Below are 26,033 nucleotides of genomic sequence, written 5' to 3'. Positions count from 1 at the left end.
ACAAGGCTATGTTTTTTTCCAGTAGTCATGTATGGATGTAAGAGTTGGACTATAAAGAAAGCTGAGCGTCAAAGAATTGATGTTTTTGAACTGTGGTGTTGGAGAAGACTCTTGAAGGTCCCTTGGACTGCAAGGAGATCCAACCAGTCCATTCTAAAGGAGATCAGTCCTGAATGTTCATTGGAAGGACTAACACAGAAGCTGAAATTCCAATACTTTGGCCACCTGATGCGAAGAACTGACTCATTAGAAGAGACCCTGATACTGGGAAAGATTGAAGGCAGGAGGAGAAGGGTATGATGGAGGATGAGATGGTTGGATAGCATCATGAACTCAATGGACATGAGTTTGAGCAGACTCCCGGAGAAGGTCAGGGCAGCCTGGTGAGCTGCAAAGAGGGGTTGCAAAGAGTCGGAGTCGACTGAGCAACTGAAGGACATCATCACACTTCTCCTCGTCTGCCAGATCCTCTACAGCTGCTTCTCCCGCCCCCTCCTCTCTCCCCTCCTTCCCTTCCCGTTCCTCCCTCACCCCTCCCCTCCTCACTCCCCTTTCTCTCTGGCCCCCTTGGAGGGAGACAGCACCTGCTCTCACGCGGCCCATGTATCCTGGGCATGGTCTGACCTGGCACACACCCCTGTGGATCTCACCTCCGTTTTTCTCATCCCTCTGGGTGGCAGCAGCAGGCCTGTTAAGGCTGAAAAAACATCCTGCTGAGGCTTTGCTGCTGAAGGCAGGAAGAGAAGGGGACAACAGAGGATGAGATGGTTGGATGGCATCACCGACTAAATGGACATGAGTTTGAGCAAGCTCCGGGAGTTGGTGATGGACAGGGAGGCCTGGTGTACTGCAGTTCATGGGGTCGCAAAGACTCGGACACGACTGAACTGAACTGAACTGAACTGACGCTTTGCAGAGGTGTAGTCAGAGTGCATTGGCCTCAGACGGCCAGGGCTGCTGCTCTGAAATCCTCAGATCGCCTTGCCCACGGCAGGCCCTCGGATGGGGGGCCGAGTGGATGCTGGAGCCAGAGGACCTGATGAGGAGCCAGCCCTCCTCCCAGCGGGGCGTCTGTTTCTTCATCTGTGTGTGTGTGTGTGTGTGTGCACGTGTGTGCTAAGTCTTTTCAGTCTTGACCGACTGTGTGTGACCCCATGGTCTGTAGCCCGCCAGGCTCCTCTGTCCACGGGATTCTCCAGGCAAGAACACTGGAGTGGGTTGTCATGCCCTCCTCCAGGGGATCTTCCCGAACCCGCGGCTCTTATGTCTCCTGCACTGGCAGGCGAGCTCTTTGCCAGTGCCCCTGGGAAGCCCTTCCCTATCGGCCAAAACACCCGAGAGCTGCGGTGAGGTGCAACCGAGAGACCGTGCGTGGAGTACTTGGTGCAGCGTCAGGCGGGCGGGCAGCGGTGAATTGTAATTTCCGCTGACGATGATGCCCGGCTGGCTTTCCAGCTGGAAGCGGGACCACAGGCAGGTCAGACTCCAGTTCCTGAGGCAGGCATCGTTCACTTGATTGCAGAGCCTCATGCAGCTTCGCTCTCAAGGAAGGGAGTTTATTTGTGACCACTGGTGCGCGTGGTCTCTGCCCAAGAGGCATTGCGATTAGCCTGGATAACCCATAATAACCGAGGGCCGCGGCTGTGTCTCAGAGAAGGGAGGAGGGGCGAGCATTCGGGCAGCACAGCCCATGCAGAGGAGTGGCCTGGGACTCCCCCAGCTTTCTAGGAGACAAGCGTCACCCCACCCCCACAGCTTGAGTCCTCGACGCCAGAATTGCCAGAGCAGCTTGAGTTAGGATGCTGTTTATTTGCTCCACGTTGATTTAGGAATATTCAACCATGTCTTGGGCTTCCCAGGTGGCTCAGGGGTAAGGAACTCGTCTGCCAATGCAGGAGACGCAGGTTCGATCCCTGGGTCGGGAAGATCCCTTGGAGGAGGGCACAGCAACCCACTCCAGTGTCCTTGCCTGGAGAATCCCATGGACAGAGGAGCCTGGTGGGCTACAGTCCATGGGGTCACAAAAGAATCAGACACGACTTAGGACTGAGCAGCAACAACAAGTTATGCCTTATAAACAGAGTGGCAGAGATTTCTAGCAGTGTTGCTTCTTGTCTGCCGTGGCAGGTGTACTGGGTGAGCCAAATGGATTGTATGTCATGTATGTTTTCCCTGGTTCTGAACTGGTTTTAATTCAGGGAAAGGGAAAGTGAAAGTTGCTCAGTCGTGTCCGACTCTTTGCAACTCCATGGACTGTAGCCCACCAGGCTCCTCTGTCCATGGAATTTTCCAGGCAAGAATACTAGAGTGGATTGCCATGCCCTCCTCCAGGGGCCCTTCCCCACCCAGGGATTGAACCCGGGTCTCCCGCATTGTAGGCAGACAGATGCTTTACCGTCTGAGCCACCAGGGCAGCACAGGGAGGGTGAGGGTGGGGATAAATTAACGCGAGAAGACACATGAGCGTCGGAGCTGGGAGATGCGCCTGCTGGGTTGTACTCTTTCCTGGGTCGCATCAGGAGTTCTGTGTGGGAGGCCCTGACTTGGAGAGCGTAGGAGGGCAGGCAGTATGGTCAGCCTCCGGGCTTCCCTGGGGAGTTTGCAGCCAGGCCAGGCAATAAAGGGAGGATTGTGCGACTATAGTCAGTCACCAGGATGCTTTCGTTGTTGTCGTTCAGTTGCTAGGTCGTGTCTGACGCTTTGCAACCCCATGGACTGCAGCACGCCAGACTCCTCTCTCCTCCACTGTCTCCCGGAGTTTGCTCAGATTCATGTCCACTGAGTCAGTGATGGTATCTAATCATCTCATTCTCTGTCGTCCCCTTCTCCTTTTGCCTTCAGTCTTTCCCAGCACGAGGTTCTTTTCCAGTGAGTCAGCTCTTCCCATCAGGTGGCCAGAGTATTGGAGCTCCAGCTTCGGCATCAGTCCTTCCAGTGAATATTCAGGACTGGTCTCCTCTAGGGTTGACGGGTTCGATCTCCTTGCAGTCCAGGGACTGTATGTGTTGGTTATGAGTCTGTGCAGCACCACTATGTGCTGGTCTGAACTAGACCACTAGTCACCACCACACGTTGACTTGTAGAAGTTTCTGAACTTCCCCAGTCGTCTTGTCGACCTTTGCAACCGTTCAGCCCTGCTCAGTGTAGCTTGGAATCAGCAGGCAGGAAGAAGGGCCGTGAGGCTGAGCTTCCTGGGTTTATGGCCTCAGAGAAGCAGGAGCTTCAGACAGGCTCCTGCAGCCGGGGAGGTGGCGTGTGCTGGATGCGCTGGTCTCTCCAGGCTCCAGAGCAGAGCGACTCGGCCCTGTCCTTTGCCTTCTTGCCTTCAGAACGTCTTCCTTCTGGCAGTGACAGAAGTGGTGGCTTTTTCAACCGTGCACCCATTTTTACATTAAGAGTCAAAGAGAAAATTCAGGCTCTTTTCCAGTAAGCATTTATTGAATATACATCAACTTTTTGTACATGACATTTCTCAAGAGATTTAGAGAGTAAAAGGAAATGAGCCTGTACTCTGGGAGATGGTAGGAGAAGGAAACAGGGAACGACGTCACACGTCGCTTTAAAGGGGACGGCTAAGAGAAAACGTAGGGGCCTTCCTTGGGCTGGCAGTTAAGAAGCCTCCTTGCAAGGCCGGGGATGCAGGTTCCATCCCTGGTTGGGGAACTAGCAGCCCACGTGCAGCAGAGCAGCGAAGCCCGTGTGCCACCACCGAGGGTCCATGCCCCGCAAGAAAAGGCCCCATGTGCAGCCAAGACCCGACACATCTAAATAAATTTAATACTTTTTTAAAAAAGGAGCAAACCGTGGAAGAGCACCTAATCACTTTAACTGAGCTGAAGCTTGCAGGCCCATTCATTCATTCAGTATTTATTCATTCGTTTAATGAGGATTGAGCGTAGCCCTACCAGGAACCGGCCCGCACTTAGCCTGGGGCTTTAACGGTGAAAAAGAATGACAAAGTCCCGCCTCCTGGAACCCTGTTTCTGAGAACTGAATAAAACAGGCAGTTTCGGAAGAGTCAGTGCATGTTGTGCCAGGGGAAGTCCAGCTTGCCACAGAAGCAGACGGGAAGCTGCATGTTGAGGCGGCTGAGGATTTGGGAAGCGGGGTACAGCTTTGGAGAAGTGGGCTTGAGGCGATGCAGGTGCAGGCTGGGGAGAGCCGGGGGTGCTTTCCAACTCGCTGGTAGGAACGTGGGGTCAGGACTGTGCTCAGCGTTCTCCGTGGGAAACCAGGGGCTCAGGGGCAAAGGGCCCGCCTGTCAAGCAGGAGACGCAGGATACTCAGGTTTGATCCCTGAGTCGGGAAGATCCCCTGGAGAAGGGAACGGCAATGCAGTCCAGTATTCTTGTCTGGAGAATCCCGTGGACAGAAGAGCCTGGTGGGCTGCAGTCCACGGGGTTGCAAAATGTCATACAGAACTGAAGCGACTTAGCTCAGGTACACACAGCATTGTGTGTGTTCTGCAGGGTGTGAGGAAGCCACTCTGGTTGGAGCGGAGGCTTGTATCAAAACGTATAGGCTTTTCTATAAACCTCCCGGCACAGGACCTGGCATGCAGGAGGTGAAGTCAGTCAGCTAACGCAGCTCTGCTGTGGGCCAGGACGGTGCGTGGTCCTGAGCTGATGAACAGAAGACGCCGCCCAGGCCCTCAGGGAGGATGCCGTCTAGTGAGGGGCATGATAAGCAAGTAAACCCGTGCTTAAAATCACAAATCACAGTGAGTGCTAGAAGATGAAAGAGTGCAGCAAATAACAGGGCGCGTGCTTACGTGAGGGGGTCGGGGAAGGCCTCCTGAGGAGGTGACTGGACCAGGACTTGAGGGATGGAAAGGAGGGAAACAGGCCAACGGTAGGAGAAAGAGCTGCAAGCAGAGGGCCGGTCTTGCCCCAGGGAGAGCTTGGCGTGTTGAGGAATCCGAAAAGGGTCCCTTGGGGCTGAAGCGGAGGGGAAGGGGAGAGTCCCAGACTCCCCGGGTCTGCTACGGTGGCGGACGCTGGGAGAGCTGTGGCCGTCCAGGGAAGAAGCCCCGGGTCACTGGGACGGAAGCGAGGGGACAGTGGGGGTTGGGCACAGATGCCCCTGAGGTGACAGCGGGAGCAGGGAGAGAAGTGCGTGCCCTGGAGGCGTGTGGGGTGCTGGGTGCTCCGTCCCAAGGGTGCGGGGACTCGCTTGAGCCACAAGTTGGGTGTTTCAGTGCATTGGTGATATTTAAAGCCCTGGACTGGCTGGAGTCAGGGAGGGACAGAGTGTGAAGAGAGAAGCCCAAACAGCCCAGGGCCCAGCAGGAAACCTCCAAGAGCTGGCGCAGGGCTCAGGGGAGGGGCCCACAGGGAGCCACCAGGGGAGCGGACCAGGAGGGACGTCCCCGCGGGACCCCGAGCATCACCTGGGGCGAGTGATGCTGTGATGTTCCTGAGGGTGAAGACCGAGGCACAGGGTGAGATTCCGTGCACGGCGTCCGTGACCTTGACAGGACTTTTGCTGGACGGCCAGAGCTGCTGCTCAACTGGGGAGAGAGGGGCAGACGCAAGGGTGGTATCAGAGGCGGGGCGCCTTCAATCAATGTTATTTCCCTTCCCATTTCCTTTTCCAAGTTGGCTTCTTGCTGGAGGATGGGTGGTGGAAAGATGGCGGAAGGCTAAAAACAAGCTTCTCCCAGGCGTGGAGAAGCTTGGGGTATCACGAAGAGCCCAGACTAGGGGGTTCATTTGGCCAGAGCCTAGTACCAGAAGAATCATGCCCCCACGCTGGTCAGATGTGGTTCATTTTACTTGGTTTTTGGCCATAGGCTACACTGTGATCTCAGCAAGAAGCATGTGTGCGTTTGACTGAGAGGAGGATGGGTTGATGGAGAGAGTGGGGGTCCGTGCAGGTGGCCGCTTCCCTTACTCACAACCGCCTCAGGGGAAGTTTTTGGAGCAGTGTGAGTCCTGCAGCCTGGCCGCCTCGCCCACCCCAGGGATGCCTCTTGTCCTTCAGGGAGTCTTGAGTCTGGAAGATTTGGGGTCAACCCAGTCACCTGTGCTAAGCACTTCACACAAGTCATTTCAGTAACAAGAAGACTTTTCATAGCAGTTGAGCTGATGGTCGGTTTTGGAATCTGAAAATCCCAGAGTCCAAATGGGCTGTTGTTGCTGTTGTCCAGTGCCCAGTCGTGACTCTGCGACCCCGTGGACTGCAGCAGTCCAGGCCTCCCTGTCCCTCACTGTCTCCTGGAGTTTGTCCGAGTTCATGTTCATTGCATCGGTGATGCCGTCCAGCCATCTCATCCTCTGACGCCCTCTTCTTCTTCCGCCCTCGATCTTTCCCAGCATCAGAGACTTTTCCAATGAGCCGTCTGTTCACATCAGATGACCAAAATGCTGGAGCTTCAGCTTCAGCATCAGTCCTTCCAGTGAATATTCAGGGTTGATGTCCCTTAAGATGGACTGGTTGGATCTCCTTGCTGTCCAAGGGGCTCTCAGGAGTCTTCTCCAGCACCACAGTTCAAAGGCATCAATTCTGTGGTGCTCTGCCTCGTTATGGTCCAGTTCTCACAGCCGTATGTGACCACTGGGAACACCACAGCCTTGAGTATGTGGCCCTTTGTCGGCAGAGAAACGTCTCTGCTTTCAGCACACTCTCTAGGTTTGTCATGGCTTTCCCGCGGAGAAGCAATCGCCTCCTGATTCCAGGGCTGCAGTCACCGTCTGCAGTGATTCTGGAGCCCAAGAAAAGAAAGTCTGTCACTGTTTCCTTTCTTTCCCCATCTATTTCCTGTGAAGTGACGAACCGGATGCCATCATCTTAGTTTTCTGAATGCTGAGTTTTAAGCCAACTTTTTCACTCTTCTCTTCCACTTTCGTCAAGAGGCTCTTTAGTTCTTCTTTGCTTTCTGCCAAAAGGGTGGTGTCATCTGCATATCTGAGGTTATTGATATTTCTCCCAGCAATCTTGATTCCAGCTTGTGCTTCATCCAGCCCGGCATTTCTCATGATGTGCTCTGCAAATAAATTAAACAAGCAGAGTGACAATATACAGTCTTGACATATTCCTTTCCCAATTTGGAACCAGTCTGTTGTTCCATGTCCAGTTCTAACTGTAGCTTCTAGACCTGCATACAGATTTCTCAGGAGGCATGTCAGGTGGTCTGGTATTCCCATCTCTTTCAGAATTTTCCACAGTTTGTTGTGATCCACACAGTCAAAGGCTTTGGCATAGTCAATAAAGCAATAGATGTTTTTCTGAAACTCTCTTGCTTTTTTCACGATCCAGTGGATGTTGGCAATTTGATTTCTGGTTCCTCTGCCTTTTCTAAATCCAGCTTGAACATCAGGAAGTTCATGGTTCATGTACTGTTGAAGGCTGGCTTGGAGAATTTTGATCATTACTTTCCTAGCATGTGAGATGAGTGCACTTGTGCAGTAGTTTGAACATTCGTTGGCATTGCCTTTCTTTCGGATTGGAAGGAAAACTGACCTTTTCCAGTTCTGTGGCCACAGCTGAGTTTCGAAGTCTACTGGCATATTGAGTACAACACTTTCACAGCATCACCTTTTAGGATTTGAAATGACTCAACTGGAATTCCATCACCTCCACTAGGTTTGTGTGTAGTGATGCTTTCTAAGACCCACTTGATTTCACATTCCAGGATTTCTGGCTCTGGGTGAGTGGTTACACCATCGTGATTATCTTGGTCGTGAAGATCTTTTTTGTACAGTTCTTCTGTGTATTCTTGCTACCTCTTCTTAATATCTTCTGCTTCTGTAAGGTTCATACCATTTCTGTCCTTTATCGAGCCCATCTTTGCATGAAATGTTCCCTTGGTATGTCTTATTTTCTTGAAGAGATCTCTAGTTTTTCCCATTCTGTTGTTTTCCTCTATGTCTTTGCACTGATTACTGAGGAAGGCTTTCTTATCTCTCCTTGCTAGTCTTTGGAACTCTGCATTCAGATGCTTCTGTCTTTCCTTTTCTCCTTTGCTTTTCACTTCTCTTCTTTTCACAGCTATTTGTAAGGCCTCCCCAGACAGCCATTTTGCTTTTTTGCATTTCTTTTCTATGAGAATAGTCTTGATCCCTGTCTCCTGTACAGTGTCACGAACCTCATTCCATAGTTCATCAGGCACTCTATCTATCAGATCTAGGTCCTTAAATCTATTTCTCACTTCCACTGTATAATCATAAGGGATTTGATTTAGGTCATACCTGAATGTTCTAGTGGTTTTTCCTACTTTCTTCAATTTAAGTCTGAATTTGGCAATAAGGAGTTCATGATCTGAGCCACAGTCAGCTCCTGGTCTTGTTTTTGCTGACTGTATAGAGCTTCTCCATTTTTGGCTGCAGAGAATATAATCAATCTGATTTCGGTGTTGACCATCTGGTGATGTCCATGTGTAGAGGCTTCTCTTGTGTTGTTGGAAGAGGGTGTTTGCTATGACCAGTGCATTCTCTTGGCAAAACTCTATTAGCCTTTGCCCTGCTTCATTCTGTACTCCAACGCCAAATCTGCCTGTTACTCCAGGTGTTTCTTGACATCTGCTTTTGCATTCCAGTCCCCTATAATGAAAAGGACATCTTTTTTGGGGTGTTAGTTCCAGAAGGTCTTGTAGGTCTTCATAGAACCGTCCAACTTCAGCTTCTTCAGCGTTAAGGTTGGAGCATGGACTTGGATTACTGTGATGTTGAATGATTTGCCTTGGAAATGAACAGAGATCATTCTGTCGTTTTTGAGATTGCATCCAAGTACTGCATTTTGGACAAAAGAGTCTGAAATTGGTTAGAGCACATTAAAAATTCCCTTATGGCTCAGCTGGTAAAGAATCTGCCTGCAATTTGGGAGACCTAGGTTTGATCCCTGGGTTGGGAAGATCCCCTGGAGAAGGGAAAGGCTCCCCACTGCAGTATAGTTCATGTGGTCGCAAGGAGTCGGACATGACTGTGGGACTTTCGCTTTTACATTAAAAAAAAAAAAATCAGGGCCCTTTAGAGACAGGAACTCTGAGACCCAGAGAAATCATGTTGAATGACCATTCAATAAACATTTAGAACCTCACTAAGTTATTTACTAGCACCAAACACTGTTCTAAGTGAACAAGTCAGACCCAGTCACTGCCATGACGAGGTTTACATTTTGGTTGGGGAAACAGTAGACAAGGCAGTGTTGAGTTGTGTTCAGAGCAGTCTGCCTGCAGAAGTGACTCATCTGTTTGCGACACACGCCACAGGAATCTGGGTTCATCGTGACAAGGAGCCCAAGACCTGTGGCCGTCCCATGAACAGCCTGCACGTGCCCCCGCGCCTCCGCGCGCTGCAGGCGGGCCCGGCCGCAGAGCTGTGTGTTGGAAGCAGAGCCGCAGTAGTTAGTGGGTAGCCTGCCGTCCAGCACTGTTCAGTCCCTGTGGGTGGGCCCTGAGGGTTCTTACAGACGTAAAGGCTTTGAACCTCTCTTTTCAAAGGAAAAGCAAAGATCCCAATTATATGCCATCTTGAAGAGACCAAACTATGGAGACAATAAAAAGATCGGTGGCTGCCAGGAGTCTGGGGGAGAGGGGGGATGAACGCACAGAATACGTAAGTGTTTAGAGCCGTTAGAGTGCTCTGTGTGCCGCTGTACGGAAGGATTGTTGTTGTGGGGTCCCTAAGTCTCGTCTAACTCTTTTCAACCTCATGGACTGTGGCTTGGGAGGATTTCCCAGGCGAGAATACCGGAGTGGGCTGCCATTTCCTCTTCCTCCAGGGGATCTTCCCGACCCAGGGATCAAACCGGCATCTCCTGCATTGCAGGCAGACTCTACCGCTGAGCCACCAGGGGCCGCAGTAGCGGAGCGGTGTCGTTAGGCTTTTGTGCAATCCCGTGGAACGCACAGCGCTCCTCCCTTCCTTGCCGTGAACCTTAAGGTGAGCCGTGGGCTTTGGTCATTAACATGCATCAGTGAAGGTCATCCTTGGTGTAAAAAAAAAAGACCGCTCTGGTGAGTGAGGTTGCTAACGCCTGTGTATTTGGGGTGAGGGGTATATGGGAAATCTCTGTACTTTCCTGTCAATGTGGTTGTAAACCTAAAAGTGTTAGAAACAAGGGGGGGGGGATTAACCAAGGCAGGGTGACTGACCCAGGGTCACAGCGCTGGCTGGTGGTCGTGCTTGGCCCTGTGCGCCCCCCGAAGCCTGGCCCCGCCCCTCACCGCTTGCTTCCCGTCTTGAAAATGGAGAGCTGGTCAGCAAGGAATGCATTACACTCAGAAATAAGGACTTTTAAAGTCAGTCTAGGGGTCATTATTTATGTAATAAGCGTCAGCCAAGGCGTCTGTCTTTCGTTTCAGTGTAGACTGGGTCTGGCTCATCCCTTAATGCCGTCAAAACTTTAATACGAAAACACAGGAAACTTTGTCAGTTTTACTTATGAAACTCCAGGGCCGCATTCCATGAGTGAATATGGGGACGGGTGGTTGGTTGCTTTCCATGCACTTCACCAGTGCTAGCGTGCTCTGCGTGTTAGAGGCGTGTCGCCGAAGCGATATCAGCGCCCAGCATGGTGGGTTCTTCCGTGTTGGGTGGTCCTTGGCTTCAGGAGGGGAGATGGGAGGGGAGGGGAGGGGGCTGGTGAACTAACTGGCAGTTGACGGCAGCTCTCAAGGCCCCTCCCCGCCTGGCTCTCCCAGCTGCAGGCTGCCCCCGTCAGAGCTAGAATTCCCTGAAGATGAGCGGCTGCAGGAAGTTACCCCAGTTCTTCACCTTGAACTTGTCTAAGATAGTGATTTTCTGTTTTAATGGGGGGAAGGGGGAGATTCTTTGTTTATTCATTCACGTATTTATTCATCCATCAAACATTTATGTGCTAGGAGCTAGGGTAGAGACAGCAAAAGATCCCAGTGGATTTTCTAGTCCAACAGGAAGATAAGTAACTACAGTGGGCTTAAGTCTCGGCAAAGGCGAAGGCGATACTATGTTCTTTAAATGTAGCCTTTCACTTTGCAAGTTCCTCCGAAAGAGATGGTTATATAACAGTGGTGTCTCAAAATCAAAATTAACTTTTTAAAAAAATATATATTTCCCAATAACTCTTGATACGACCAGAGATTGACTCTGGAATTTTCTGATACAGATGGCAGCGTGAGCTGGCTGACTCTCGGGTCGTACTCTGGGTGGGGTATCATCAATGAACAGACACAGCAGGAATGTACAGTGTGGAGTGAGGAACGCTGCCCACCTCTGTTTAGTTTCAGATGGTTTGTTATAACATTCACTTGTTCTACTAGGGTTTATTCCACTCCCACTCCTGCCAGACGTTCTCCAGGTGCTGGGGGTAACATGGTGAGTAGCCAGATATGCTTCTTGCTCTCAGAAAGAAACCAGGTCCTTATAGTCCTGGTTGTATGACTATACGCCAAGATGGTGCTCAGGAGGCAAGGTACCCATTGCTGTGAGACTCCATCTGCAAATGAAGTTGACCTGGGCCTGGTGGGCAGGCAGGGGAGGTTTCCCCAGCAAGTGTCTGAGCAGAGCCTGAAGATGAATCAGTGAACAGGAGCTAACTTGCAAAGGCAAAGTCGGGTGGGCAGTGTTGTTTAGACCTGAAAGGATCCTAAACTGGCACCAGGGGCGTGTGGCTCCACCAGCCCGCTCTTCTGCTCTACTTCACTTTTCTCAGCATTGGGCTTCCCTGGTGGCCCAGGTGGTGAAGAATCCGCCTGCAGTGCAGGGACCCAGGTTCAATCTCTGGGTCCCAAAGTCCCCTGGAGAAGGGAATGGCTTCCTACTTCAGTATTCTTCCCTGGAGAATACCATGGACACAGGAGCCTGGCAGACTATAGTCCGTGGGGTCGCAAAGAGTCGGACTGAGTGACTGAGCAAACAGCGTTTAACCAGCATCAAGTATACTGTGAACAGAGCTTACAGGGACCTGCTTAGGTTGTTTAGCATTCCAGCCCACGAGACTCATGCGCCACACTGGGCATCTGTCTGTTGAGACTGACCTAGAATAGAATCAAAGGCTGCCAGCCGGGCACTGTCGGGGGCTTCTCTCCCGTGTGGCCTGTGGGCTGGATTGTCCATCCGGCCACTCGAGAGCTTTGCCCGCCCCTGTCGTGCAGTGTCCTGCTCTAGAGAAGGAGCCTCGCGTCGAGGAAGGGTGGGCTCAGTCCTGGTTTAATGTCTCCCTGGGGAGATACCCAGCTGTACGTCATCGCAGTCAAGGAAGCCCGAAGCTGTGTTGTCCCCATCAGATATTTATAGCTCCTTCCAGTCCAGATGCAAGTTATCAATCAGGGGTCATTTTTAACATAAGCAATGTTGCCTCCTAACATAATTGACATTCTATGGGTATCTTTAATTAGGTTTCCAGAGAAGCAGAACTGAAAAGTTAACTTAAGGTCAGATTCTCAAGCAGGAGAGGAAAGGAATTTGTTAACCCTTTCCTGCATTATGTATTTTTTCCTGATCTGTTTGTTGTCTGCCTGCCATCACCGGCGTACAAGTTCCAGGAATTTTTGTCTGTCTGGTTTGGGGAGGGGCCTGTGTCTGTCTACGGCTGTGTGTGAAGGAGTGAGAGAGTGAGTGAACCTCTCCTGTTCAGGGATGGCTGTGGCTCATAGACGCCTGACAGTTGTGTGTTTTCTTTAAAATGAGTTAGTACAGCACGTGTGTGCTGAGCGCTAAGGGCTGAGCTGGGTTCTAGTCCTGGGGTGCAGGGTGGACGCGGGGCTCACGGTGCTACTGCTCCTGCCACAGCTTCTTAGTGGGAGGGCGGAGCTGTGCTCTGGGCTTCCAGATCTTCCTGGATGTGGAAAGGTGATGTCTTTCCGTTGAAAGGGGGTGGAGGGGGCCAGGGATCAAATCATCGCCTTGTCCTCAGTCAGAAATAATATGTTTTCTGGGCTCATCACAGGGGCTTCTTCTGTCTGCCTGATCTCTGAGATAAGGCTATTTCCAATGATGCCGGCTGCATTATAAGATGCTGCCCAAGCAGGGGGCTTCCCTGGTGAGTCAGCGGTAGAGAATCCTCCTGCCAATGCAGGGGACACCAGCTTGATCTCTGGGTGGAGAAGATCCCCTGGAGAAGGGCATGGCAACCCCCTCCAGTATCCTTACCTGGGAAGTCCCATGGACAGAGGAGCCTGGCGGGCTGCAGTCCATGGGGTTGCCAAGAGTCGGATACGACTTAGTGCCTGAACAATGACCCCAGGCAGGTCTGACGGACTGTTTCATCTCTGGGTGGCAGCGTGGTGCTGGTAAGCCTCCTTCCTTCAGCCCAGACACATCTGGATTCAGGGTTCCCACAGCAGGAGTGTGTTATCCTCTTCCACAGCTTAGTGTTGAGAACCTTTGCTCCCAGAGCCTCCCAGACCTGCATGTTTTGTTTTTTAATCTGTAGCTCTTTGAGTTGACATCTCATGGAGTGAAGTTGGACACAGGAGCCTGTGAGCCTGTGTCAGTGCGGGCCTTGCAGGCAGCGGCTCGAGGGCAGACCGCTGAAATGACACGTGTGTGCTGGGAAAGAGGAATTCACGTCCCGCCTGGTCAAGGAGGAAGCCAGATCTCACCCTCGGTGCGCCTGGCAGACAGCGGGGAGCTTTCTTGGTAATTTGGTGACGTCCGTGCCACAGAGCGAGTCCAGATGTGCCTGCTGGGGAGGCAGGGTTGGTGGTGGGGCTGTGGGCGAGCCAGCAGCTTCCCTGCTTGGGCTCCCATCTGGGCCGTGCTCGTCCACCTGCTCCCCCGCTGCCCGGGCGTGGCTGCCAAACGCGGGAATGTGTACTGTGAGGGCAGGGCGTGGGGTCGAGGCCCCAGCTCTTTTCAAGAGATATTTCCTACCTGTTTCTAAGTCATCGCTTTTCTCTCTATTCTTTCTTTCTTTCTTTTTTTTTTTTTGCAGAGATATTTTTAGTCAACTCTTACAGAGAGTCACAGAGAGATTGAGCTAAAGCCCAGAAAATGACTGAGATATCTTTGGAGCATTTATGACTTTTCTTAGGAAATGCTAGAAGTTTCTCTTGAAAAGGAGAGGGGCCATACATTTTCTTACAAAGACCTGCCTTCATATTTGTGGAGCTATGTCTGCCACTGATCCGCACATCAGTAAACATAGCTACAACATAATTGTGTGTTCTCACAGCAAAGTCCTCCACGAAACTGCGAGACTCGCACCAGTTAATGGATTGCTTCTTTCAGCTGACGGTTGGTCTTGCACCTTCCTCTCTGTCTGGGTGTCCGTTTTGCTCTCCACTCCCAGGCGGCTCTGGTGGTAGCCCTCCAGGCCTGGGACCCGCCGTTCCTTTGCTTCTGCCGGCTCTTCCCTCGGTATCGTCTCTTTGCTGGCAGGTGCGTGGTTGAAGGGCGTGGGAGCTGCTTCTTTGAGTCTCCCTGGCAAATTAGCATCAGAAGCAGCAATCTGCATGTTGGAAACAAGCAGTTAAAATACCAGGAAGAATCTGATACTGTATTTCTTCTGAAGAAATACCCAGAAAAACTCATTAGCCAGGCTTGGTAAAACCTCTGAATTACAGATTTTTTTTTCAAAGATGCAATTATATTGCTTTCAAGTTCATTTTGAGCTAGATTTTTTTTCTTTTTTAAGAGATGCTATTGCCTGCTCAGTTCCATGGACATTTATTGAGAGCCTGCTGGCTGCCAGTCTCTAGGATAAGCTCTGGGATTTGAGATGAATAAAAAATGTTCTATGAGCTCATGGGGAAGACAAAGATGTCAACAAGGAATTCTAGCACCTGTGACAGCACCTGTGACGAGACGGGCTGGGGGTCCGGGAGCGGGGCCGGCGGGGGCGGGTACTGGCCTGGGTGTGCTCTCCGCGTTTCTCAGAGCTGACTTGAGCCCGGTCTTTGGGGACGGTCTTTTCCCCGTCTTCAGGAGGCCTGCAGGGAGGCGGGCGGGGACGGTGGTCTTGGCTCCCAGGCGGGACAATGCACCTATTGTGCTCTCGGCAGGCAGCGCTGTCGCGGGGTTAGTGGGCACTGCCGCTGGAGCCAGCAACCTGGGTGTGAATTCTCTCTCACAAAATGCTGTGACCTCGACCTCTCTGTGGTTCATTTCCCTCGTTTGTGACTGAGTGCAGCACAGCGCCTGCTTCATGGTGTTGTGCGGCAGATTAAGAGCCTTAGAAAGTAGAGTGTTTGGACAGTGTCCGGCACACGGTGAGCACGATAAATTAGGGTCTGTCAGCTCCCTGGGGCTCAGACAGTAAAGAATCCGCCTGCAGTGCGGGAGACGAGGGTTCGAGCCCTGGGTCAAGGAGATACCCTGGAGAAGGAAATGGCAACCCACTCCAGAGTTCTGGCCTGGAAGATGAGGAGTCTGCTGGGCTACAGTCAGTGGGTTCACAGAGTCAGATACAACCCAGCCACTAAACAACACTTTCACTTTAGAAGAGAAGATTCGAATGAGCAGCTGAGGAACCTGGGAAGAACAGCACTGGCAGAGCTCGGGGGTCTTCTCGTATCTTGACGTTAAAAAGATAGTAACCAGATAGCAAAACCAAAACCCCACAAACAACATTTAGAACAAAAGTAGATGAGAAAATGTACTCATGAACCTCAAAGCATATACAAGCTAACAGGACAGACTTCCAGCAGCTCAAGACAAGCATGTTATTTGCATTTGTGTGGGAGAAAGCAGAAGGCAGCAACCGGGTATTCTAGGGCCTGCAAACAGGAGACCCAGAAATAGCCAGCAAGGCTACTGGAAAGCTTGTCTGGCCAATTTGGGACTCGCAGCTGAAAGTGAAAGAGTTTTGCCAAGTGAGAGCTGAGGGGCTGGAGCGGTCCGGCCCCTCCGGAGACCTGGAACCAGCCCACTAAGGCTCTTTGCTGGGACTGGGGCCCATGACGAGGACGATGCTGAGAGCAGAATGAAAATCGGCCAAGAGACACCAGACAAGGGCGATACGCTTGTGTTTAAGTTGTAAGAAACTGCCAAGCCGTCTTCCTAAGCGACTGTGGCATCTTACTGTGCCATTCCTAGCAGCAATGTAAGCATTCCAGCTTCTTTCCGTTCTCTTCAACCCTTAGTATCGTCAATTTTAAAATTAAAGCCAGTCTAGTGGGTTTGGAGAGGAAACGGTAACTCACTCCAATATTCTTGCCCAGAGAATCCCATGGACAGAAGAGCCTGGTAGGCTACAGTCCATTGGGTTGCAAAGAGCTGGGCATGACTGAACGACTCTCACATACACGGTGGGTTTGTAGTGTGGTTAAAACCATACCTCGTGGTTTCAATGTTCATTTCCCCAACAATTAATGATGTTTGGCAGTTTTGCATGTGGCTATTAGCTATTCCTGTATCTTCTTTGCTGAAACATCTATTCAGATCTTTGCCCTGTTTTCAACTGGATTGTCGTCTTCTTATGTATTTCTGGATACAAAACCTTTGTCAGATACATAATTTGCAAATATTTTCTGCCAGTATCTGGCTGGTATTCATTTTTTTCAATTATATCAGTTGAAGAGGAAAAGTTAATTTTGATGAAGTCCAACTTAACTAGTTTTTCTCTTTTGGATCATCCTTTGGTGTCATCTCTAAGAAATTTTGGCCCAATCCTAGACTATAAAGATTTTCTCCTATGTTTTATTCCAGAAGTTTTATAGTTTTAGCTTTTACATGTAGGTCTCTAATCTATTTTGAGTTAATGTTTTAGTATGTTGTGAAGTAAGAATCTAAGTTAAATTTTTTTTTTTTTTTTGCATCTAGATATCCAGTTGTCTAAGCACCATTTGTTGAAAAATCAACTCTTTTCCCATTAAACTGTCTTGACACTTTAGTAAAAATTACTTGCTGCTGCCTGAGCATAAATATAAAGGTTTATTTCTGAAATTTGTATTTTGTGTCATTATATATCTATTCTTTAAGTCAATAGCATACCATCTTGAATATGCAGCTTTATTGCAAATTTCGAAATTAGTATAAGTCCTCTTTGTTCTTTTTCAAAATTATTTTGTCTATCTCAGTCTTTGATATTTCCATGTGAATTTAGAATCATCTTGTCAATTTCTACCAAAAAAAAAGTGCCTCCCAGGATTTTAGTAAGGGTGGCAGTGAATCTCTAGGTCGATTTAAGGAGAATTATCACATTAACAACAGGCTTCCCTGGTGGCTCAGCGTTAAAGAATCCACCAGTAATGCAGGAATTTCAGGGTTGATCCCTGTGTTGGGAAGGTCCCTGGAGAAGGAAATGGCAACCCACTCCAGTACTCTTGCCTAGGAAATCCCATGGACAGAGGAGCCTGGTGGGCTATAGTCCATGGGGCCGCAAAAGAGTAGGACATGGCTTAGCATTAACCATAGTGAATCTTCCAATCCACCGTCTCTTCTTTTAGTTAGAGTCTCTTTAATTTCTCTCAAAAATGTTTTGTAGTTTTTATTGCATAGGTTTTTAATTTTTTGTTAAATTTGTTCCTGTTTTATTCATGTTATGCTATTGTGAATGATTGTTTTAATTTCATTTTCAGATTATTCTTGGCTCTCATATACATACTATTGATTTTTATAAATAGACGCTCTATCTTGGAACCTTGCTAAACTTATTAACTAGTTCTTATAATTTTTAACAGATTAATGACTTAGGATTTTTCTGTATGGGGTTGTGTCATCTGTGAATAAACACAGCTTTCCTTCCCTGTTTTCAAGCTATATGTCTCCTATTTCTACAATCACCTACTGCACTGTCCAGAGCCTTCAATACAGCGTTGGACGGGCGTGGTGTGGTCGACCTCTCTATCTTACTCCTGCCTGACCTCAGGGAGGAAGTGCTCAGCCTTCCACCATAGAGCGAGGTGTCAGCAGTAGGTGCCTTCGTAGACGTCTCTTTGTCTCCAGTGACGTTTCTTCACTACAAGTCTGTCTTATCTGAAGTTACTATAGCCACTCCAGCCATCTTGTGGATAGTTTCCGTGGTGTATCTTTTTCATCCTTTGCTTTCAATTTTGTGTCTTGAATTAAAGCACATCTCTTGCATATCTCTTGTAGACCGCAGATAGTTGGAGGTTACTTTTTGATCCAGTATTAGAAAGTTCGCATTCTGATTGGAATGTTTAGCTCACGCACATGGAAGGATTAAATTTCTTCTGCCATTTTGCTCTTTTGGTTCTGTATGTTTCATATCTTTTTTGAATTCTTTATTCCTCCCTATTACCCTTTTTTGTATTAAGGAAATACCTTTCAGTATTACATTTTAATTCTTCTGTTGATTTTTTAACCTGTATTTTTTGAAAAATTTTATGGTGATTTCTCTATGAATTATAAAATATATCTTAAATTATCAATTATTTCTGTAAAATACAAAGTTTGGCTCTACTGTAGCTTCATTCTTTATTCTAATATAGCTTCTTTCTTTTGCTACTAATGTCTGTATATGTTATAAATACAACCGTGCGATATAATAATTCCTCATACAATCCTATTTTTAATAGAAATTTAAAGAAGACAAGATTTGAAAATATATTTACACAGTATTTTATATTTACTCAAGTATTTACATTTCTAGTCCTCTTACTAGTTTATTCCTGTGGTTTCACATTGCCCTCTGTTGTCATTTCCCGGTAATCTGAAGGACTTCCTGTAAAATTTTGTATTGGCGCGTGTCTGCTAGCTGTGAATTCTCCCACTTTTTGTTTATCTGGGAATGTCTTTATTTTGCCATCATTTTTGAATTACAGTTTTACACTATATAGAATTCTTTGTGATGATTTTTTTTTCTTTCATCATTTTGAGTATAGTGCAACATATACTAAAGCTCAGTCACTCAGTCATGACTGACTCTTTGCAGCCCCATGGACTATAGCCCACCAGGCTCCTTTGCCCATGGAATTTTCCAGGCAAGAATACTGGAGTGGGTTGCCATTTCCAGCTCTAGGAGATCTTCTCAACCCAGGGGTTGAAGCCAGGTACCTTGCATTTCCTGCATTGCCAGGCAGATAGCTTCCACTATGTTTGATGAGAAGTCACTTTAATCCTAACTGTTGCTCCCTCTATGTGATTAACTACTTTTCAGCTGTTACTTACAAGATTTTTCTTTTTGTGTTTCAGTAGCTTTATCAGTACGTGTCTCTCTTTTTCTTCAGCCTTCTTTTCCCTCTGTTCTTTGGATTGGATGATTTTTATTAATTTATCTTTAAGTTCAGTGATTTCTCTGCTATCTCAAGGCTGCTGTTGAGTCCATTGGGGAACTTTTCGTTTTAGTTATCCTTTTTAACTCTAAAATCCCCCTTGGTTAATTTTTATAGTTTCCCTTTTCCTACTGAGATTCCCCATCCGCTGACTCATCGTTTCCTTTAATCTTTAAGCATAGTCTCTATCCTTTGTTCATATTCATAACAGACAGTTTGAGGTCTTGGCTGAATCCAGCAGGGAGGCTAATCCAGAGTGAGTTTATATTGACTTCAGTTCAGTTCAGTTCAGTCGCTCAGTTGTGTCCAACTCTCTGTGACCCCATGAATCGCAGCACGCCAGTCTTCCCTGTCCATCATCAACTCCCAGGGTTTACTCAAACTCATGTCCATCGAGTCAGTGATGCCATCCAACCGTCTCATCCTCTGTCATCCCCTTCTCCTCCCGCCTTCAATCTTTCCCAATAACAGGGTCTTTTCCAATGAGTCAGTTCTTCGAATCAGGTGGCCAAAGTATTGGAGTTTCAGCTTCAGCATCAGTCCTTCCAATGAATATTCAGGACTGATCTCCTTCAGGATTGACGGGTTTGATCTCCTTGCAGTCCAGGGATTCTCAGGAGTCTTCTCCAACACCACAGTTCAAAAGCATCAATTCTTCAGCACTCAGCTTTCTTTATAGTCCAACTCTCACACCCATACATGACTACTGGAAAAACCATTGCTTTGACTAGATGGACCTTTGTTGGCAAAGTAATGTCTCTGCTTTTTAATATGCTGTCTAGTTTGGTCTTAGCTTTTCTTCCAAGGAGCAAGCATCTTTTAATTTCATGGCTGCAGTTACCATCTGCAGTGATTTTGGAGCCCCCCAAAAATAAAGTCTCTCACTGTTTCCATTGTTTCTCCATCTATTTGCCATGAAACGATGGGACCAGATGCCATGATCTTAGTTTTCTGAATGTTGAGTTTTAAGCCAACTTTTTCACTCTCCTCTTTCACTTTCATCAAGAAGCTTTTTAGTTCTTTGCTTTCTGCCATAAGGGTGGTATCATCTACATATCTGAGGTTATTGTATTTCTCCCAGCAATCTTGATTCCAGCTTGTGCTTCATCCACCCTGGTTTATATGCATGATGTGCATATAAATTAAATAAGCAGGGTGACAATATACAGCCTTGATGTACTCCTTTCCCAGTTTGAAACCAGTCCACTGTTCCATGTCCAGTTCTAACTGTTGTTTCCTGACCTGCATACAGGTTTCTCAGGAGGCTGGTAAGGTGGTCTGCTATTCCTGTCTCTGGAAGAATCTTCCACAGTTTGTTGTGATCCACAGTCAGAGGCTTTAGCGTAGTCAATGAAGCAGAAGTTTTTCTGGAACTCTCTTGCCTTTTTGATGATCCGAGGGATGTTGGTAATTTATCCTCTGGTTTCTCTGCCGTTTCTAAATCCAGTTTGAACATCTGGACATTCTTGGTTCACATACTGTTGAAGCCTGGAGTGGAGAGTTTTGAGCATTACTTTGCTAGCATGTGAGATGAGTGCAATTTGTGCGGTAGTTTGAATGCTCTTTCTTAGGGATTGGAATGAAAACTGACCTTTTCCAGTCCTGTGGCCATGGCTGAGTTTTCCAAATCTGCTGGCATATTGAGTGCAGCACTTTCACAGCATCATCTTGTAGGATTTGAAATAGCTCAGCTGGAATTGCATCACCTCCACTAGGTTTGTTCATAGTGATGCTTCCTAAGGCCCACTTGACTTTGCATTCCAGGATGTCTGGCTCTAGGTGAGTGATCACACCATCATGGTTATCTGGGTCATGAAGATCTTTTTTGTACAGTTCTTCTGTGTATTCTTGCCATCTCTTCTTAATATCTTCTGCTTCTTTTAGGTCCACACCATTTCTGTCCTTTATTGAGCCCATCTTTGCATGAAATGTTCCCTTGGTATCTCTAATTTTCTTGAAGAGATCTCTAGTCTTTGCCATCCTATTGTTTTCCTGCATTTCTTTGCATTGATCACTGAGGACAGCTTTCTTTTCTCTCCTTGCTATTCTTTGGAGCTCTGCATTCAGTATTTGACTCTTCTTTTTTCTAAGCATATGTCCTGCTTCCCTATTTCTTTGTCTCATAATGGATATAGTCCAACCATAAACTAATAAGTGAAAGGAGAATGCTGATAGCATATACAGAAAATAAGGGGTTTTTTTTTTAGCTTTTCTGTAATCATAATGATGGTGTTATGATTAGTATTGATATCGTGAAACATTTTGTGCAATATAAAATAGGGCAGATTAATGCTTATGGAATATTCTAATTCTTTTTTCCCCTATGTCCTTCGGAACCAGGAGTCTTGGTATGAGAGAAAGACAGCATACATTTAAGATAGACGAAATCAAGGAAAAACTCTAGTCCTGAATTTGCTGTACAGCAAAGTGACTCAGGGATACACATACAGACATTCTTTTTAAAGTATCCCTTCCCACTGTGGTTTATGGCAGGATGCTGAGTATAGCTCCGTGCTAGGACCTGGTGGAGCGTCCATACGACACGTAATGGTTGTCTCTGCGAGTCCCACACCTCCCGTCCTGCCGCCCTCCTCTCCCTTGGCGACTGCACATCTGTCCTCTCTGTGAGTCTGCTCTGCAGACAGGTTCCTGTGTACCGTATTTGAGATTCCACATATAAGTGATATCATGCGGTGTCTTTCTCTTCCTGACCTACTTCACTTAGTATACGAACATTCAGTTGTATCCACGTTGCTGCAGTTGGCATTATTGCGTTATTTTTATGGCTGAGTGGTATTCCATTTTATATGTGTACCGCTTTTGGGGGGGGAGGATAACTGCTTTATAATACTGTGTTGCTTTCTGCCGTACATCAGCATGAATCAGCCGCAGGTGTACATGCGCCCCTCCCTCCTAGCCTCGCCCGCATCTCCCTCCCCGCCCCACCCGCCTAGGGGGCCGCGGAGCGCTGGGTTGAGCTCCCTGGGTGTCTCAGGAGCCCCTGCTGGCCCTGTGGCGCGTGGCCGTGTGTGCGCTTCCGCACCGTTTTCTCGGTAAGTGCCCTGCGCCTCCCCCACGGAGCCCACACGCCGTTGTCTGCCTCTGCCTCGCCATGGCTGCCCTGAAGGCGGGCGCATCACTACTGTCCTTCTAGATCCCACGTGCGTGTGTTAGTACGCAGTGTTTGTCTGTCTTTTCTGACGTTTGAGTTAAAGTGAAGTCGCTCAGTCGTGTCCGACTCTAAAGTGGACTGTAGCCCACCAGGCTCCTCTGTCCATGGGATTCTCCAGGCAAGAATACTGGAGGGGGGCTACCGTTTCCTTCCCCAGGAGATCTTCCCGACCCAGGGATCGAACCCAGGTCTCCTGCATTGCAGGCAGACGCTTTAACCTCTGGGCCACCAGGGAAGCCTTCTTCATTCTAACACTTCGCTCTTCATTCATGTCTAATAGGCTCTAGCTTCATCCACCTCATTAGGACTGACTTGGCTTAAATGCATTCTTTTTGATAGCTGAGTAATATTCCATTGTATATATGTACCACGATTTCTGTATCCATTCATCTGCTGACGGACATCCAGGTTGCTTCCATGTCCTGGCTGTTGTAAACAGCGCTGCAGTGAACACTGGGGTACATGTGTCTTTCAGTTATCGTTTTCTCAGGGTGTATGCCCAGTGCATACCACATCTTCTGTATCCATTCATCTGCTGATGGACATCCAGCCTGCTTCCATGTCCTGGCTGTTGCGAATGGTGCGGCAGTGAACACTGGGATACACGTATCTGTTTGAATTACTGTCTTGTCCAGGTATATGACCAGGAACATGACTGCTGGATCATATGATAATTCTAGTTTTAGTTTTCTGAGGAACCTCCACACTGGTCTCCACAGTGGCTGCACCACCTTACGTTCCCACCAACAGTGTGGGAGGGCTCCCTTCTCTCCACACCCTCTCCAGCATGGGTTATTTGTAGTATAATCTTGGGCTTCCCTGGTGGCTCAGCTGGTAAAGAATCTGTATAATATACATAAAGTATATTAATATATAAGTGAAGTATATATATAATAATATATATAAAGTATATATAATATATAAAGTATAATCCTAATTTTGAATGACTGAATTGGAAATATCAGTATGAAATCATTAGGTGTCTGTGTGTGCATGTGTGTAAATATACACACATGTTTGTGTGTGAGAGAGTGAGCGAGAGAGGCTGAGAGAAAGAGAGACAGTCCTTGAAGTAAGTCCTTCAGAGGGACAAGGAGAGGGGAGGAGGTCTGACTCAGTGCCTGACCCAGTAGCAGTGACCATCTCTGGCACCTAGAGTGTGATCTTGAAGTGTCATTTTCCAGTAAAAGAAACCTCATTCATTTCTGGGGTAGGAAATAAATAAGACAAGCTTGTAAAATCTCTGCATATCAGTCAGCAAGAGAACTATGAAAGATTTCTCAGGCCATGTTTTCTAACATGGGGTTCCGGCTGTATATGGGGCAATTTGAATTTCAGGAAGGATAAGAATTGTAGCAGTCTCATCAGATGTGTTTAAATTCATGAGTTCTAATTCAGTATCCAAAAAGGAGACACAAAGAAAGAATCAGACATTTTTCCTACATTTACTATGTGAAATGGAAAACCAAATATTAGATGAAAGGAAATACCTCCCTATAAAATTACTCCAGCTAGTAAATGAAAATGTAGTGAGAGAATTAGAATGTCACCATTTTGTAACTCCAGTGAATTAACGTATCTGACCATCAAGTGTCAAGGGCTGCTAACATCAAACAAAGAGCCACAGCCAGACCCGACGTGCCTCCTGATGGAAGAACACGCCACCAGCAAAGTCTTGCAAAGGGATGACACCTGAACGGGTTAAGGCTTGAAATCCAACTCCGAGATGCAAGAAACACAGGGAAAGGAGCACTGTGGTGACCTGCACGACCGTGTGGTTTTCCAGCCAATGGGAAACTCCACGCGCCAAACAGCTCAGAGTCCTTAACTGGCAAATTGTAACGGAAAGAAATCGAAGGGGAACCTGTATATTAAGAGAGATTTTAAAGACTCATCAAGAAAAAAAAAGTAGTGCAAGGATATACGCTTGAGTGATTAAGCTGTAAGGAAATGGAGTGAAGCAAAGAGTGTGAGAGTCAAGGGCACATTTACTTTGGATGGAAAGTGAAAGTCGTCAGTCGTGCCCAGCTCTTTGCGACCCCATGGACCACACAGTCCATGGAATTCTCCAGGCCAGAATACTGGAGGGGGTAGCCTTTCCCTTCTCCAGGGGATCTTCCCAACCCAGGGATCAGACCCAGGTCTCCCGCAGGCTGGTCCAACTGCGTGACTGTGGCTTGGAATCCACGAATGTTTGAAGTCACTGCTAGCAGACCAGCACTACCCCCTAAACAGTCTTCCGTCTACTTTATTATCAGATTACCTGGGTGCGTCTCGGGGTTTTGTAGTGAAACGCGTCCCTTCTTGGAGCCTGGCCTGCGTCTCTCCTCCTCTTGGGCTCCGTGCGCGTGTCTTCCCGCCTGGGCTGGTCTGGAGCGGACACGGCCCTCCACGGAAGCGAGTGGCGTCAGTGCCGAACTGTCCTCTTGTCAGCTTGGTATCAGCTTCTGCTGGCACATTAGTGGCTCGATGCCTGCACCTCGAGTCTCCCAGTGAACTGCCTCCAGCGGCTCAGCCACCCAGGCCCACAGCCTCCAGTTTCAGCTGGCCCCTGTTGACTGATTCAGTGGTTGTTCCTGTTCTTGTAGTTTCTGAGTCGTATCCAACTCCTTTGCAACCCCATGGACTGTAGCCTGGCAGGTTCCTCTATCATGGGATTTCCCAGGCAAGAATACTGGAGTGGGTCGCTGTTTCCTTCTCCAGGAACTCTTCACCACCCAGGGATTGAACTTGCCTCTCCTACACTGGCAGGCAAATTCTTTACCATTTGACAATCCGGGAGGCCCTGATTGATTCAGAGCAGCCTGTAAATGTTAGCTGTATTAACTGAGCTAGAACAAGAAGGACCCAGCTACCTCGGTTCCTTTGCATCCTCTGTGTTGTGTGGATCTTGGGCCCTGTGGCCTTCGGTGGAGACTCTGCTGCTCCCCATGGACACCAGCACCCCCAGTCACCATTCTTTGCTGCTAGAGGGACCACAAGGCCCAGGAGAGAGCTTTTCCCCACCTGACATCAGTTGTTGTCTCATCATTGTGAGCATGGTTCAGTTCAGTTCAGTTCAGTCGCTCAGTCGTGTCCGACTCTCTGCGACCCCATGAATCGCAGCACGCCAGTCTTCCCTGTCCATCCCCAACTCCCAGAGTTTACTCAAACTCATGTCCATCGAGTCAGTGATGCCATCCAACCATCTCATCTTCTGTCGTCCCCTTCTCCTCCCTCCTTCAATTTTTCCCAGCATCAGGGTCTTTTCCAACGGTCAGTTCTTTGCATCAGGTGGCCAAAGCATGGAGTTTCAGTTTCAGCATCAGTCCTTCCAACTAATATTCAGGACTGATCTCCTTTAGGATGGACTGGTTGGATCTCCTTGCAGTCCAAGGGACTCTCAAGAATCTTCTCCAACACCACAGTTCAAAAGCATTAATTCTTTGGTGCTCAACTTTCTTTACAGTCCAACTCTCACACTCATACATGACCACTGGAAAAATCATAGCTTTGACTAGATGGACCTTTGTTGGCAAATAATGTCTCTGCTTTTTAATATGCTGTCTAGGTTGGTCATAGCTTTTCTTAGGCTTTCAGTAAATAGCACAGTGAATGAATCCATCAAACTGGGAGTATCTTTTTTCTTCTTCAGTATTAAATGACTTCAAGGAAGTAAAACAGACTTGTGTGTCTATGTATCAACTGGAAGGTAGATTCCAGAATTCCAAAACTGTTTTGAGCAATGACACAGTATTGTGTATTCCATAATTAACTCGCTTAATT

General features: G+C 48.1%; 1 protein-coding gene and 1 non-coding gene across 6 annotated transcripts in view; both read left to right on the top strand.

The window, feature by feature from the left end:
* The window catches only part of TTC7B (tetratricopeptide repeat domain 7B), a 275,364-nt gene that overhangs the window by 103,288 nt on the left and 146,043 nt on the right, over positions 1-26,033 (top strand). The gene's annotated exons all lie outside the window — the stretch shown is intronic.
* On the top strand, positions 9,147-9,272 carry LOC113900548. The gene has a single exon (XR_003513186.1). It is a non-coding gene; the product is annotated as a small nucleolar RNA SNORA11 (small nucleolar RNA).

Source organism: Bos indicus x Bos taurus, chromosome 10 (genome assembly GCF_003369695.1).
Source record: "Bos indicus x Bos taurus breed Angus x Brahman F1 hybrid chromosome 10, Bos_hybrid_MaternalHap_v2.0, whole genome shotgun sequence".
NCBI classification, from domain to species: Eukaryota; Metazoa; Chordata; class Mammalia; order Artiodactyla; family Bovidae; genus Bos; species Bos indicus x Bos taurus.
This window is presented reverse-complemented; position numbering and strand designations above follow the sequence as displayed.